Below are 17,283 nucleotides of genomic sequence, written 5' to 3' on the forward strand. Positions count from 1 at the left end.
CTTTCCAGTGTGAAAGTCCAGTCTTCCGTGAATTCACAAACAAATGATTGCCCTTGTTACTGGCATTCCACACCGGTGATAAAACATGGGAGAGAATCAGCCTTGGCCCAATTGTGTGGGTTTTTTCCTGGAAGGTGCTGTGTTCTTTGTCTTTAATATATATGGAAATGTATCTATGTACACTTGTAGGATGTTTTAAAATAAGTGTATTTCTACCTGCAGAAACATTAGTAGAAATCCTCTGAGATTTCCATTTGGTGGTGGTGGTGGTGGTGGGAGCAGCGGCGGCGATGGTGGTGGTGATAGTGGTGTGTTTTATGAGTTCAAAGTCTTTGCGCTTGAGCTATAGGAGCCTGCTGTAAGCTGTGGACTGTTTAGCATGCCATGTGGGCCACAGTCTCTGACATCTTTAACTAGAATAGCAAAGGGCTGGGAAAAGGAGCACGGTAGAGTACTAGCAGCCACGAGAGAGCAGGGTTGGAATGCTGGCTCTGACCACAAATTGGTACACAGAACTTGTGTTTTTCATTAGAGTTGCTGCAGTAATGCTGGTTTCTAACATTCCGAAGGCTATTCAGACTTATATTAAATTAAATTCTCTTTTAAAATCACTCTATGTTGGAACAACATGAAGGATCAGACTGTAATCAAGAAACTTCAGGAAATAAGAAAAACTAAGTCTAGCTCTGGCCTTTGCTTATGCTATTGGTATGAATGTGCAACACGTATTACCTGTGATTCAGTAGTTAATTTGGAATGTATCTGAAAGATACAGTATTGCTTTGAGCTTTTAATTGACTACTTAGTTCAAGTTTAATATATACAATATATGCAATTTGTGGATTATAGAAGCAACTCTGAGTGACCATAATACATTTATATACCAAAGCACAAAGATGAGAGAGTACGTTTTATACTGTGTATAAATAAACACTTATGCAAACCACATATTTGTTTAAATATACTTAAACATTCATTTGTGCAACCTACAGCTAAAAGTTCTGACTGGCAAAACTCAAGCATTAAGAAATTTGCCTCTTATTCTATAATCAAACCCTCACCATAGTCAATTCTATCATCTAGCTAGCTAACCAACTCTATTTCTCAAACACATACACATACACATACCACACACATACACAGAATTTATACCTGCACAATGTTTTGAGATCCGCAATCAAGCACATGTATTAGTCAGGCTAGGCAGGGCGATGTTGCAGTAATGGACAAATTTCAGTGGGTTAACACAGAGTTTATTTCTCCCTTATGTAAAACACCCAAGGAGTACAGACAATCTTCCGGACCGCTGTCCTCTGTGAGTTGGCTGAACAATCCAGGTCTCTTCGATCATATAACACTTCCACATAACATGTGCATCCAGAACTGTAGCAGAAGAGAGGTAATAGCCTAGAGAGTCAACCATAGTATTATTGCCTGTTGTTCCCATGCATACTTCCTTGGCCAAAGTAAGTCATATTGCCTTATGTAACTTCAAAGAGGTAGAGAAAAGCTATCCTCCCATGTACCTGAAAGTACATATTGGTATGTGACAAAATCCTATCACATGATTAATATAACCTAATGAATGTGACTGATTTTGAAATCAATCAACTAATCAGTCTGTCTCTCTGTCACACACACACACCTGTGTGGGGGTGCGAGATTTCTGGGGCACAAGTGAAGGCCATCCTTTCTTTCTGCAAAATATACCAGCCCAGATTGACTACAGAGGCAAATGGGACATTTCTTTAACTGAAACTTTATTTATTTTTTTTAGGTATTTCACATTAGGCCAACATCCAGTCTTTAATGAGGAAGATTTTCAGTTCTCTTTCTGAAAGTAAGTTGTAAAACAACGATAGCAACAACAAAGCCACAAGTTTTTCTTTCTCAGTAAGAGTCAAGATGAGAAAAGAAAAGAGGAAGCAAGCAGGACTCAGGGAGTGTTTTTTTTTTTTTAACAATTTTATTTACTTAGTCATGAAAACCACAGAGAGAGAGAGGCAGAGACACAGGCAGAGGGAGAAGCAGGCTCCCTGTGGGGAGCCCAATGTGGAACTCAATCCCAGGACCCCGGGGTCATGACCTGAGCCAAAGGCAGACGCTCAACCACTGAGCCACTCAGGTGCCCCAGGAAGTGTATTTTGTTTCAAGCCAAAAGCTTGAAGGCTTGTAGGCTTGGGGTCCTCCCAAGAAAAAAGTGTATTTTCAGCTGTGATGGGTCTAACAAATGAGTAGCATGCAACAGGCTTTTCAGGTTCTAGAAAGGAGGAGTAAGGGAGTCCACTTACAAAAGGCCTTCTCAGCAGTGTTTCTCCCATGGAGGCTGAGAGAGATTGGGGCATCAGGGAGAAAAGAGACAGTCTCTGTCCAGGAGGGCTTCACAGCATCCAGGCACACTGCACGCAAGGACAAGTGCTGTTGTATATACCCAAAGCCCTGCATGACCTAGCCCCTAGCTACCCTGCTCCAGCTTGGTTTCAGGCTGCCCTGCATCCCTTCATCACCTGCCTATTGTCTCTGTTCCCACCATGCCCAATCTTATTCTAATTCTTGAGTGAGTAATGTGCCCTCTTGAACAGGGCCTTTGCATAAGCAGTGCCAAGACTGCCTTTCCTCATCTCTCCCCACGTAAGTAGAACCTATTCATTCTTCTGACCTCAACTCAAATACCACTTCTCAGAGAAACCTTCCTTGATGGTCAGAACCATCATTATTCGTGTATCACATGCCCTGCCTTCTAACAACTTCTACGGTTTGTGATTACATATGGATTGGTATAGTGGTCTGAATAATGTTGCTCTTCTACCAGTCTTCTAAGCTTCCCAGGGACTGTATCTTTTTTTCCCTAACTTTGTATCTTTATTCTCTCTCTCTCTCTCTCTTTTTAAAGATTTTATTTATTTATTCATGATAGACACACAGAGAGAGAGAGAGAGAGAGGCAGAGACACAGGTAGAGGGAGAAGCAGGCTCCATGCAGGAAGCCGGATGTGGGACTCGATCCCGGGACTCCAGGATCACACCCTGAGCTGAAGGCAGGCGCGAAACCACTGAGCCATCCAGGGATCCCTGTATCTTTATTCTCTATCCCAGTGGCCCAAATGTGTTAGGACTTCAGTAAATATTTGGTGAATAAATGCAATATCATACAAATAAATGACCACAATCTCTCATATTTTTATAGCTCTATTTAGGTATCAAGTACTTTGCCTATATTTTCTGATCTTATATTCAAAATAGACAAGTTGAGCAGTGATACGTGCTTTTAGGGCCAAGGTGGATGGTGCTCCAAAGCTATAATTTTCTATCCAGTGCTCTGACCCTGTAAAAGTTACCACACTCCCTTGAGTCTCATCCCTCTGTATGTAAAATAAGTGCCAGATTCAATGCATATAAAGTGGTCCTCCAAATAAAGAAGAAAAAGATCAATGCCCAAGAAACAAATGGACAACTGTATAAATAGAAAATTGGTAACAGAGGAACTATGATTAAAATATATATAAAAGATATTATTCCTTAGTGAAATGCTGGGAAGCAGGTCACAAATGTACTCACGTTGTTGTTCAGATACCCAGAGGAAATGTTTCTTTATTCTAAAATGTAATCTGGTCTCCCTCTAACTCTTACCCACTGTGCACCAGGAAAAAAAAAATCCGCATCCTGATTTCAGAAAATCCACATTCTAAGAAATGTATCCCAATCTAGTAACTGTAGTCTGCAATGATGTGATCATTTAAACAGTCTGCCAATAGTTTTGTTCAATGGCCCTAGGTAAAGAGGCCTGTGTCCCAGAATTCTACCTATTTTCCTTGTTTCTCTGTAACCCGACATTGGATATAAAAAGAACATTAGTGGGTACCTGTGATGTGAGATTAATGGGGAGGAAGCTCCAAACCTGTATATCATGTCTGTGTAATGCCTTCTACTCCAGTGTTCCTGTCCACCTGCTTTGTTGGGGACCCTGATGAAGGCCATGAACTTGTCCACTATCTTTACTGACTTGGTCATAGCCAGCTGAACTCAGGGACTGGCTGTACCTCATCTCGGTGCTCACTGGCCCTCTTTCTGTCTCCTGACCACACCTTTACCCAGCCTCCTGCCTACTTCCATAGCTTCTTCTGGGGGGCCAGTACACCATGCCACAGTTGATCCCATGTCAGAACTTTTGGCTGCCAACTCAGCATCTGTACTATGAAGGAACCATGAGAGGCTTAGAATGCCAACTCAAAAGAGAGCATCCTCCAGCCTCTTATGTGAAAGCTTAGATTCAAAGAGGGTAATTTTGCTGGATTGACCAAAAATGGTGTGGTTGGAGCAAAGTATTTTGAGTTTAAGAAGCAGAAAATGCTTAAACCTGCAGAAAGAGGTGGCATTTAGCCAGCCAGTCTACATGGAAGAATGGGCTTCTTAGAGTTGTCTGAGGAGACATCATCTAGCATCCACTTCTCTGCAGCATGCAGGTGGGAACTGAACTGGGATGCTTTGGGGTTGAGTGAAGGATGTATCCTGGCTGGTGGTATTGAGAGCAGTAGCCAAGGACTCTGGGGACGCTTGCCCCAGAGACTTCAGGATGTTGCCTGTCTTCAAGAGAGATACAGACAGGCAATGAGCCTGTCAGAATAGATCATTGTGAAAGGAAAATACAGAACCCTCCTAGAAGGCTCTGGAAGGTGTGAGACTTCTAAAATTAGTCCTGATGGTGTGAGGTTATAAGAGAAAACCCCCAGAATCTACTGGAATGGAATTTCCCACCAGCACAGTGAGATGGAGTTTAGAGCAGATTACATTTGTTTAGGGCTAGAAATAAATGTGCTATTTCTCTCACTCTAGTGGGTGAACTAAAATTGTTACACACAAGAATGTAAATATGTAAAGAGAGGTCAGGAAAAGAGAAGAACTGAATGGTTTTCCAGAGTAACCTTTGCGGAGCAGTAGGGGTAAGTTGGAAGAGGGGAATGGCAATAGGGACCTTTCTGGGTTTTATTTATTTATTTTATTTATTTATTTTTTCCTTTCTGGGTTTTAATCTGTATTTATTTTTATTGTAGATCATTGGCCTCAAGACTCCTTTCTTGTCACTTGTGTAATAAACATATACACTAACAAGAAAATGCTTGAGTCTGATGATCCCTGTGAGTTTCTGACCACTCTGCCATCCTCCCAGCTATGTGATGGTGCCCCCTGAGGCAGCTGGCTCAGCTCCGTAGGTGCTCCGCAGGTGCTCCCCACCAGGGGCCATAACCCTCCACCACAGGACCTTGCCACTTACCCTGTTTCACCTGTGGTGCTCCCAACTTGCCCCTTAAGGTCGCCTGAGGGAGCTATCAAATCACAGGAGACTCCTAGACCCCCCTCCCAGAGACTCAATGTCCATTGGTCTCAGGAGGGCCTCAGGCCTCAGAGCTTTAAAAAGCTGCCAGGTGAGTCTAATAGCAGCCAAACTCAGAACCCTGAGAGACACTCTCTGGAGGTCAGCCTGAACACAGCAATTGCTTCCTACCTCCGTTTGTCCTCCCTCTGCCTCCTCCCTAGTCCCTGCTATTTCCTTCTGTCAAAATCCTATCTCTCCTGGAAGACTCTGCCCAAATCCTCCCTTCTCCAAGAAGACTTTGTTCCCTTCCATCCTAAGCGCCCCCCAATGGACTTTATTCATCCTTCTTGTGTGATCTTTATTTTGGCACATTTTGCACTGTAGCTAGTTGGCTGTTTGCTTATGTCCAAGACTGGAAGCTCCTTGAGGCTGGTGGCCGGGGTTTATTCCTCTCTGCCGGGCCTCTTGGGGAATACTTTGGGTCTTATACACAAACAGTGGGGAATCGAATTGCACCGAACCTTCACACTTATTTTAGTCCAACTACATCCACACAGACTAAAGTACATACGTTTTTGAGGGAAATGGAAGGATAAATGAATCATTCATTTTCAGAAAAACACAGCTAAATGCTTCTTCCTTAAGAATGTATTCCGTAGAGTTACAATCTCTGTGTACTTACTGGGTGTCCTGCCCATTGTTGGGACAGTGTCTACTTGATTGGAGGGTCTTGGATTTAGAAATTCTGACTTTGTGGAAATAAACTCATAAATTTAATCTTGTTAATGTCCTCTGGGAGGAAAAATATATCCAAAATTTTAGTTTAGTCCTACAATTATGGAGAAAACCCAAGTCCCTAAGAATCAAGAATGTGTTAAGTGGGAAAGGAGAGAAAAAATACATTCATCCTTTCCAAAATATGCACTCATTTCAAACTCTGACTCTTGGAAATGAAAGTGATAATGGAAACATTGCCATGAAGTGGTGTCATCCCATGGTCCTTGTCAGGATGCAAATCTAAATCATGCAAGCCTCTGGATTTAGCTACCAGTTTATTGGAAACACAGGGATAGACAAATACATTAAAGGACAGGACAGGGATACAGGCAGTTAACTCCAGACTGGGAAAATGTATAGGGTAAATGATGTGGTTGTGTCAAAAGATAAATTGCAAAGGGTGATAAAAAATTGCAAAGGGGAATAAAAGAAATAGAGAGGTAAGGTAAAAGAGAACTTAGGGCCATTTTTTTTTTTAAAGATTTTACTTATTTATTCATGGGAGACAATACACACACACACAGAGAGAGAGAGAGAGAGAGGGAAAGAGAGAGAGAGAGAGAGAGAAGCAGAGACACAGGTGGAGGGAGAAGCAGGCTCCCTGCAGGAAGCTCAATTCGGGACTTGATCCCAGGACTCTGGGATCACGCCCTGAGCCAAAGGCAGATGCTCAATAGCTGAGCCACCCAGGCATTCCTAAGAGCCATTTTCAACCTGCTGCAATGGATGCCTTCATTATGGTCCTGATTCAAACAAAAAGCTGTAAAACAAAAAGCATTTATGAAATAATTAGGGAAATGTGAATAAATGAAATATATTTGCTAATAGTAAAAAATTATATATCTTGTGATAATGGGATTATAAATATAATTATTACATATTATATAAAATACTGTTATTAAATACATACATATATAGTAGTATATATTAATATATACTGTACTTATTAATTATATCATTATATGTTAATATATGAGAATACGTATCTTATTATATGTCATAACATTATTAATATAATATGTAGTTTTATTTTGCCATAAAATGAAAGTGTTTAGCATCTTATCTGCTCTCCCAACTCTTGACAAAACTGTTGAGGTCTCCAAGGCTGTGCTGAGCTCCACCAACTCATCCGCAGAAGTGTTATTCACCACCCCTCAGCCTGCCAGAAAATCCATTAGGTGGTCATATAAGGCCCGGGCCAGGGAATGGATGTTGAGTGTGTAATTCATGTCCTTCCATTCAGACTCTCCAGGGGACTGAAAGCTCACTTTCCTGATGGACAAGATGTCATTCTTGTCCTCTTCTTGCCCAACCTCATCTTCTGGATTGTGACAGTCCAGCAGAAGGGTCTTCTTGCCACCATTCTTTATAACTTCAGCCACAAACCTGGGAGTGGCCGTCAATTCAGGCTCCTGTTCTTCAACCATGTGTCCTTGGGAGGGCTCCTCATTCCTATCAAATGTTGGTGAGATAGTCTTGTTAACGTTCCAAGTGACAGTGATCTTTTCTCCAACAGTTTTCTGCACTAATTTGGCTTCTGTCCCATTCACTTCCAGCTCGCAGCCTCCAGACATCTTAGGGAAGGGACTTGTGCTTCTGTATCTTCCTTTTCTCCTTAAGCCCATCATTTAGGAATTCAACAAATTTGTCCCCTTAAGTGTGCAGCACATCACAGCCGCAAGCGCAGGCCCCAGCACCTGGGAGTCCCAGAGCCGCCAGGCCAGTGCCCTACTAGTGGTGGACTCCTGTGGGTGCCTTGGTGCCCTAGTCTTGAAATCTCAGAGGAAAAAAAAAAAAAAAAAAAGGAAAAAGAAGAAAGAAATCTCAGAGCAACAATATAGAGTTGAAATTATATAGTATCTGGGATTTCCTTCAAAATAATCCTGGGTGGGGCACCTGGGTGGCTCAGTGGTTGAGCGTCTGGTCTGTCTTTGGCTCAGGTCATGATCCCGAGGTTCTGGGATCGAGTCCCACATCAGGCTCCCCACAGGGAGCCTGCTTCTCCTTCTGCCTGGTCTCTGCCTCTCTCTCTGTGTCTCTCATGAGTAAATAAGTTTGAAAAATCTTAAAAAAAACAACAACTCCCTGGGGTCAGGGAGTAAGTGGGGGCATAGACAAAATGAGATTATCCCTGAGTTAATTTTTGAATGAGTACATGAAGTTTATTATATGATTCTTACTTATGTCGTATTTTGCAAGAGCATCTAAAGTATTTTTTTAAATATTTTATTTATTTATTCATGAGAGACACAGAGAGAGAATGAGAGGCAGAGACACAGGCAGTGGGAGAAGCAGGCTCCATTCAGGGAGCCCGACGTGGGACTCGATCCCTGGTCTCCAGAATCAGGCCCTGGGCTGCAGGCGGTGCTAAACCGTTGCACTACCGGGACTGCCCCAAGCATCTAAAATATTAACAAAAAGGCATTAAAACACATCACACTCATTTAAGTAAAAGCAAATTACTAATAAAATTGTATAATCATCACATTTAAAAAAAATATCTGGGACCGGATTAATGATAACTGTTTGGGCTGCTCAACCTCTTGATTTCCTTGCAGTACCTAAGGGATAAAGCATATTCTGGCTAATAATAGGGGAAGGGTAGGGGCTGGAGGGAGAAATGGTGTTGATTCAAGAAAATGTTTGACTCTTGCCTTAAAAGCAGATTAAAACAGAAATCAGAGTTTCAAAAAATTAAGACAGTCTGGAGGGGTGGTGGGTGGGGGGAAGGGATAATTGGGTGGAGGGCATGAGATGGAATGAGCAGTGGGTGTTATAAGCAATTGATGAATCACTAAATTCTACCCCTGAAACTAATAAAAAAATTAAGGGCATTTGACTTATGATAAAAAAACACTACCTGATAGTGATAAGAAACACCTGGAGGTTTCATCTGAAGGTTACGAAGTGAAAAATATAGCAAAGAACAATTGGTTTTTACAAACTTTCTTTTTTTAATAATATATTTTTTTAAATTTTTTATTTATTTATGATAGTCACACACACACACAGAGAGAGAGAGAGAGGCAGAGACATAGGCAGAGGGAGAAGCAGGCTCCATGCAGGGAGCCCGACGTGGGATTCGATCCTGGGTCTCCAGGATCGTGCCCTGGGCCAAAGGCAGGCGCCAAACCGCTGCGCCACCCAGGGATCCCTAATAATATTTTTTTATTGGTGTTCAATTTGCCAACATACAGAATAACACCCAGTGCTCATCCCGTTAAGTGCCCCCCTCAGTGCCCGGCACCCAGTCACCTCCACCCCCCGCCCTCCTCCCCTTCCACCACCCCCAGTTCATTTCCCAGAGTTAGGAGTCTTTATGTTCTGTCTCTTTTACTGATATTTCCTACCCATTTCTTCTCCCTTCCCTTCTATTCCCTTTCACTATTATTTTTATTCCCCACATGAATGAGAACATACACTGTTTGTCCTTCTCCGATGGACTTACTTCACTCAGCATAATACCCTCCAGTTCCATCCACGTTGAAGCAAATGGTGGGTATTTGTCGTCTCTAATGGCTGAGGAATATTCCATTGTATACATAAACCACATCTTCTTTATCCATTCATCTTTCGATGGACACCGAGGCTCCTTCCACAGTTTGGCTATCGTGGCCATTGCTGCTAGAAACATCGGGGTGCAGGTGTCCCGGCGTTTCATTGCATCTGTATCTTTGGGGTAAATCCCCAGCAGTGCAATTGCTGGGTCGTAGGGCAGGTCTATTTTTAACTGATTGAGGAACCTCCACACAGTTTTCCAGAGTGGCTGCACCAGTTCACATTCCCACCAACAGTGTAAGAGGGTTCCCTTTTCTCCGCATCCTCTCCAACATTTGTGGTTTCCTGTCTTGTTAATGTTCCCCATTCTCACTGGTGTGAGGTGGTATCTCATTGTGGTTTTGATTTGTATTTCCCTGATGGCAAGTGATGTGGAGCATTTTCTCATGTGCATGTTGGCCATGTCTATGTCTTCCTCTGTGAGATTTCTGTTCATGTCTTTTGCCCATTTCATGATTGGATTGTTTGTTACTTTGCTGTTGAGTTTAATAAGTTCTTTATAGATCTTGGAAACTAGCCCTTTATCTGATACGTCATTTGCTAATATCTTCTCCCATTCTGTAGGTTGTCTTTGAGTTTTGTTGACTGTATCCTTTGCTGTGCAAAAGCTTCTTATCTTGATGAAGTCCCAATAGTTCATTTTTGCTTTTGTTTCTTTTGCCTTCGTGGATGGATCTTGTAAGAAGTTACTGTGGCCGAGCTCAAAAAGGGTGTTGCCTGTGTTCGCCTCTGGGATTTTGATGGAATCTTGTCTCACATTTAGATCTTTCATCCATTTTGGGTCTATCTTTGTGTCTGGTGTAAGAGAGTGGTCTAGTTTCACTCTTCTGCATGTGGATGTCCAATTTTCCCAGCACCATTTATTGAAGAGACTGTCTTTCTTCCAATAGATAGTCTTTCCTCCTTTATCGAATATTAGTTGACCATAAAGTTCAGGGTCCACTTCTGGGTTCTCTATTCTGTTCCACTGATCTATGTGTCTGTTTTTGTGCCAGTACCACACTGTCTTGATGACCACAGCTTTGTAGTACAACCTGAAATCTGGCATTGTGATGCCCCCAGATATGGTTTTCTTATTTAAAATTCCCCTGGCTATTTGGGGTCTTTTCTGATTCCACACAAATCTTAAAATAATTTGTTCTAACTCTCTGAAGAAAGTCCATGGTATTTTGATAGGGATTGCATGAAACGTGTAAATTGCCCTGGGTAACATTGACATTTTCACAATTTAATTCTGCCAATCCATGAGCATGGAATATTTTTCCATCTCTTTGTGTCTTCCACAATTTATTTCAGAAGTGTTCTATAGTTTTTAGGGTATAGATCCTTTACCTCTTTGGTTTATTCCTAGGTATCTTATGCTTTTGGGTGCAATTGTAAATGGGATTGACTCCTTCATTTCTCTTTCTTCAGTCTCATTGTTAGTGTATAGAAATGCCACTGACTTCTGGGCATTGATTTTGTATCCTGCCACACTGCCAAATTGCTGTATGAGATCTAGCAATCTTGGGGTGGAGGCTTTTGGGTTTTCTATGTAGAGTATCATGTCATCGGCGAAGAGGGAGAGTTTGACTTCTTTTTTGCCAATTAAATGCCTTTAATGTCTTTTTGTTGTCTGATTGCTGAGGCTAGGACTTCCAGTACTATGTTGAATAGCAGTGGTGAGAGTGGACATCCCTGTCTCATTCCTGATGTTAGGGGAAAGGCTCCCAGTGCTTCCCCATTGAGAATGATATTTGCTGTGGGCTTTTCATAGATGGCTTTTAAGATGTCGAGGAAAGTTCCCTCTATCCCTACACTCTGAAGAGTTTTGATCAGGAATGGATGCTGTATTTTGTCAAATGCTTTCTCTGCATCTAATGAGAGGATCATATGGTTCTTGGTTTTTCTCTTGCTGATATGATGAATCACATTGATTGTTTTACTAGTATTGAACCAGCCTTGTGTCCCAGGGATAAATCCTACTTGGTCATGGTGAATAATTTTCTTAATGTATTGTTGGATCCTATTGGCTAGTATCTTGTTGAGAATTTTTGCATCCATGTTCATCAGGGATATTGGTCTGTAATTCTCCTTTTTGGTGGGGTCTTTGTCTGGTTTTGGAATTAAGGTGATGCTGGCCTCATAGAATGAATTTGGAAGTACTCCATCTCTTTCTATCTTTCCAAACAGCTTTAGTAGGATAGGTATAGTTTCTTCTTTAAACGTTTGATAGAATTCCCCTGGGAAGCCATCTGGCCCTGGACTTTTGTGTCTTGGGAGGTTTTTGATGACTGCTTCAATTTCCTCCCTGGTTATTGGCCTGTTCAGGTTTTCTATTTCTTCCTGTTCCAGTTTTGGTAGTTTGTGGCTTTCCAGAAATGCGTCCATTTCTTCCAGATTGCCTAATTTATTGGCGTATAGCTGTTCATAATATGTTTTTAAAATCGTTTGTATTTCCTTGGTGTTGGTAGCGATCTCTCCTTTCTCATTCATGATTTTATTAATTTGAGTCTTCTCTCTCTTCTTTTTAATAAGGCTGGCTAATGGTTTACCTATCTTATTAATTCTCTCAAAGAATCAACTCCTGGTTTTGTTGATCTGTTCCACAGTTCTTCTGGTCTCGATTTCGTTGAGTTGTGCTCGAATCTTTATTAACTCTCTTCTTCTGCTGGGTGTAGGATCTATTTGCTGTTTTTTCTCTAGCTCCTTCAGGTGTAAGGTTAGCTTTTGTACTTGAGTTCTTTCCAGTTTTTGAATGGATGCTTGTATTGCGATGTATTTCCCCCTTAGGACTGCTTTTGCTGCATCCCAAAGATTTTGAACGGTTGGATCTTCATTCTCATTAGTTTCCATGAATCTTTTTAATTCTTCCTTAATTTCCTGGTTGACCCTTTCATCTTTTAGCAGGATGGTCCTTAACCTCCACATGTTTGAGGTCCTTCCAAACTTCTTGTTGTGATTTAGTTCTAATTTCAAGGCATTATGGTCTCAGAATATGCAGGGGACGATCCCAATCTTTTGGTATCAGTTCAGATCCGATTTGTGACCCAGTATGTGGTCTATTCTGGAGAAAGTTCCATGTGCACTTGAGAAGAATGTGTATTCAGTTGAGTTTGGATGTAAAGTTCTGTAGATATCTGTGAAATCCATCTGGTCCAGTGTATCATTTAAAGCTCTTGTTTCTTTGGAGATGTTGTGCTTAGAAGACCTATCGAGTATAGAAAGAGCTAGATTGAAGTCACCAAGTATAAGTGTATTATTATCTAAGTATTTCTTCACTTTGGTTAATAATTGATTTATATATTTGGCAGCTCCCACATTCGGGGCATATATATTGAGGATTGTTAAGTCCTCTTGTTGGATAGATCCTTTAAGTATGATACAGTGTCCCTCTTCATCTCTCACTACAGTCTTCGGGGTAAATTTTAGTTTATCTGATATAAGGATGGCTACCCCTGCTTTCTTTTGAGGACCGTTCGAATGGTAAATGGTTCTCCAACCTTTTATTTTCAGGCTGTAGGTGTCCTTCTGTCTAAAATGAGTCTCTTGTAGACAGCAAATAGATGGGTCCTACTTTTTTATCCAGTCTGAAACCCTGCACCTTTTGATGGGGTCATTAAGCCCGTCCATGTTCAGAGTTACTATTGAAAGATATGAGTTTAGTGTCATCATGATATCTTTTTGTCCTTGTTTTTGTGGACTGTTCCACTGGACTTCTTTTTAAAGGGGAATTTTAAGAGTCCCCCTTAAAATTTCTTGCAGAGCTGGTTTGGAGGTCACATATTCTTTCAGCTCCTGCCTGTCTTGGAAGCTCTTTATCTCTCCTTCCATTTTGAATGAGAGCCTTGCTGGATAAAGTATTCTTGGTTGCATGTTCTTCTCATTTAGGACCCTGAATATATCCTGCCAGCCCTTTCTGGCCTGCCAGGTCTCTGTGGAGAGGTCTGCTGTTACCCTAATACTCCTCCCCATAAAAGTCAGGGATTTCTTGTCTCTTGCTACTTTAAGGATCTTCTCCTTATCTTTGGAATTTGCAAGCTTCACTATTAAATGTCGAGGTGTTGAACGGTTTTTATTGATTTTAGGGGGAGAATCTCTCTATTTCCTGGATCTGAATGCCTGTTTCCCATCCCAGATTAGGAAAGTTTTCAGCTATGATTTGTTCAAATACATATTCTGGACCTCTGTCCCTTTCGGTGCCCTCAGGAACCCCAATTAAACGTAGGTTTTTCTTCCTCAGGCTGTCGTTTATTTCCCTTAATCTGTCCTCATGGTCTTTTAATTGTCTCTTTTTTCCTCAGTTTCCCTCTTTTCCATCAGCTTGTCTTCTATGTCACTCACTCGTTCTTCCACCTCGTTAACCCTCGTCGTTAGGACTTCTAGTTTGGATTGCATCTCATTCAATTGATTTTTAATTTCTGCCTGATTAGCTCTAAATTCTGCAGTCATGAAGTCTCTTGAGTCCTTTATGCTTTTTTCTAGAGCCACCAGTAGCTGTATAATAGTGCTTCTGACATTGAATTGTAATTCCAGATTTTGTAAACTCTGTGGGAGAGAGGACTGTTTCTGATTCTTTCTTTTGAGGTGAGGTTTTCCTTCTAGTCATTTTGCTCAGTGCAGAGTGGCCAAAAACAAGTTGTATTGGGAAAAGGAGAAAAAGAGAGGAGAGAAAGAAGGAAAGAAAAGAGAAAAAAAAAAAAAGAAAAAAGGAAGAAAAAAGTAAAAAAAAAAAAAGAGAAGAAAAAGAGAAAGAAAGAAAGCAAAAAGAAAAGGGTGTGGGAAGCAAACAGACATCAAAAAGAAAAAAGAAAAAAAAAAACCCAAAAAAACAAAACAAAAAACAAAAAACAGAAAAAACAAAACAAAACAAAAAAACCACGGGGGAGTATCTTCGGATTCTGTATACTTTAAGTCCCTTGACTTCCCCTGGAACTTGTCCGTCTTGCTGGTTCTGGGGGAGGGGCCTGCTGTGCTGATTTTCAGGTGTGAGCACTTGGGGGAGCTGCTCTGCCCCTGCCTGGTGCAGGGCTTAGTGGGGGTTGTTTACCCCGTGAGGCCCCAGGAGGAACAACCCCAGTGACAGCGGCCAGCTCTGGAGCCCTGGATTCAGCCCCCGCAGTAACTAGGGAGCTCTCTGTCTGCAGGGCGTGGATGCTCGGGGCAGGGCCGCTGATCTGCTCAGCTGGGGCAGGATCGTCCTTGCTGTCCTGGGCCCTCCCGGTCTCTGCCTGTCCCGGGGGAGGCCGGATCCTGGGCTGTGTCCCGGCGCCCTGTGCCCGGGTTTGCGCTGTTGGATTCGCGCTCCCGGCAGCACAGCCCCCTCCGCGGAGCCGCCGCCCGAGCCCCCCCGAGCTGCTCCGGGTCCCGCCGTGCGCGCTGCAGCCCTCAGGGAGCTCGGCGCACTCTCCCGGGGCGCAGGTGCCTGTTAGTGTCCCAGGGAGCCCGAGGGCATCCCCGCCCTCCTGGGGTCCTGCTCCCACTCCCTGCGAGCCCCTTTCTGCCCGGGAAGGTCGGTGCAGCTCCTGCTTCTCCAGGACGGGGCTCTCCTGTCCTGGGGACACTCGCCCCGGCCTCAGCCCGGCTCCTCGCAGGGCCCCTCCCCCTTGGAGGCCTTTTGTTTCTTTCTTTCTTTTTCCCCATCTTCCTACCTTGATAGAAGCGTGAACTCTTCTCACTGTAGCATTCCAGCTGTTCTCTCTTTAAATCTCAGGCTGAATTCGTAGATTTTCAGGATGATTTGAAGGTTATCTAGGTAATTTGGTGGGGACAGGTGACTTGGGGACCCTACTCTTCCGGCATCTTGCCCCTCCCTCTTTCGGTTTTTACAAACTTTCAAGCTGACTGGGAAATAAAAAGCGGAAAGAAAGAGAAATACAGAATGAGGGGAAATGCCAAATCAGAGGCTGGAGGCTGGAGGCTGGAGGCTGGATGGCAGAGATGGGGCCGTTCATGGATGGTGAGATGTTGCTTGGATCCTGTTATGACGTTTGCAAGGATACCCACGAGTCCCATTCTTTTCCAATCTAGTCACGTGTGTAAGATGAGAAAGAATTCATAATCCGCCTTTGAACGTGAACTTCTGGAGAATGACAAACAATGAAGAGAAATAATGATAAAGATCAACGTCAAGCTGGAATGGAGCAAGAAGAAGGGAAAGAAGTCAGCATGGCTTGGTGTAAGGAAATGTGTAATTCCTCCCCACTCTGAATTTTTCGTTATTCCTGCCCCTTCTCAGCGTGGAGCATCGGCTGCCCTGGTTAGCTGTGATCATCCCAGGAAAGGATTGTCGTAGGAAAATGAACTGGGAAAAGACAATTGACTCCAAGCGTCTCAGGGCAAAGAAATAACTTGGGGGGTGACTGCATTCACATCACTCGACACACACACCCCCTAAGAGAAGACTCCCCGTGCTTCAGGAAGCGGGAAAGGCAGACAAAAGGGTGAGTGAGCTCAGCAAAAATCATGGAAATGCAGGTTGAGGAGGCATCAGAGACCACCCAATCTCCCTTCAAGGATCCACCCCAAAAAGCATATCTGAGGTCCCTTGAAATCTTGGGTGGCTGCGCTGTGTGCCTTCTACATCAAGAGTTCTTGTGGGACTGTCCCTTCTATCCTCCAGGAATCTCTGAGAAGCCTCAGGAACTGGAGCAACAGGAATGTCTAGAAAAGGCCCATTGAGGGTTTGGGGGCATGGGAGACTTGATTGAAATTTTGCACAAGAAGCTGTCAGATGTGTGATACAAGTGATAAAGTACCCGATGTGTAGAATATCTGTGTAAGAAACTGGGGATGGGTTCATAGAAAAAAAAAAAAAAAGTTTAAAAAATTTTAAATTAACTCCAGAAAAAGCAAAATTTTGTTCAAGAAGAGAATGTACTTTCAGTATATTACATGGCTCAGTATGAATAATATTCATGTTACCATAATAATGTAAGCAATGGAAGCTCATTTATTAAAAAAAAGTAACAACTCTGTTGGGTGAAAGGGTAGGATATTTATGTGGGAAGGTAGGGAGAGCTAAATCTTCAATGATCATAATATGAAAACAATTAATATTTAAAGGTGGTTGGAATCAAGAAATTAGCAGTATATTCGCTGGTTATTTTGAAATATGGATCTAAATACCACAAGAAACATTAAGAATATGTGGATAGTGGTTGCCTCTGGAAAGCTGAAATTGAGGACAGAAAGCATGAGGCAAGGATTGCTGGATTCCTTTCTTTCGGAGGGATGGCAGTTATATTTGAGCCTTTAAGCCATAAACATGTATTACTTAGATTAAAAACATTAAATAAAAAATGTATAAAGTATTTGTGCGTCATTAGATTACTGACCTAGTCATTAGTAAATTCTTCTAACTTTTAGAACCTATGATTCTCTACCAAAATATGTAAAAGCCTGCAATGTAGTGCTTGGGGCAGAGGAGGCACTTAGTCATTGTTAGTTCCCAGAAGCTTCCAGAGTCACAAACATTGTGCCTCTATTGGGAGTGGATTTGTCTGTTGAGAATGGGCTTTCACTTTGGCCATGAAAATCTGCTTTAGCTCTCTGCTTTGCCTTTGTGGTGTTGTGTACGCATGTGTTCATGTGTTACACCGTTGTCAATCAAAAAAGACTTTTATTTTTTTAAAAAGATTTATTTATTTATTCAAA

The 17,283-nt window shown here is 42.3% G+C and overlaps 2 long non-coding RNA genes and 1 pseudogene across 2 annotated transcripts in view; 1 reads left to right on the forward strand and 2 right to left on the reverse strand.

Moving 5' to 3' along the window:
• Nucleotides 1-1,237: 1,237 nt before the first annotated feature.
• On the reverse strand, nt 1,238-15,641 carry LOC144317779 (uncharacterized). Its single transcript, XR_013383742.1, has 4 exons — nt 15,279-15,641; nt 5,996-6,105; nt 2,292-2,399; nt 1,238-1,407 (listed from the first exon to the last, which is right to left on the reverse strand). It is a non-coding gene; the product is annotated as an uncharacterized LOC144317779 (long non-coding RNA).
• On the reverse strand, nt 7,056-8,667 carry LOC144295142 (complement component 1 Q subcomponent-binding protein, mitochondrial pseudogene; annotated as a pseudogene).
• Nucleotides 15,633-17,283, forward strand: part of LOC144317784 (uncharacterized) — a 70,701-nt gene continuing 69,050 nt past the window's right edge. Inside the window, exon 1 of the long non-coding RNA XR_013383744.1 lies at nt 15,633-16,070. This is a non-coding gene — a long non-coding RNA (uncharacterized LOC144317784). The remainder of the gene's footprint in view (nt 16,071-17,283) is intronic.

Source organism: Canis aureus, chromosome 1 (assembly GCF_053574225.1).
Source record: "Canis aureus isolate CA01 chromosome 1, VMU_Caureus_v.1.0, whole genome shotgun sequence".
NCBI classification, from domain to species: domain Eukaryota; kingdom Metazoa; phylum Chordata; class Mammalia; order Carnivora; family Canidae; genus Canis; species Canis aureus.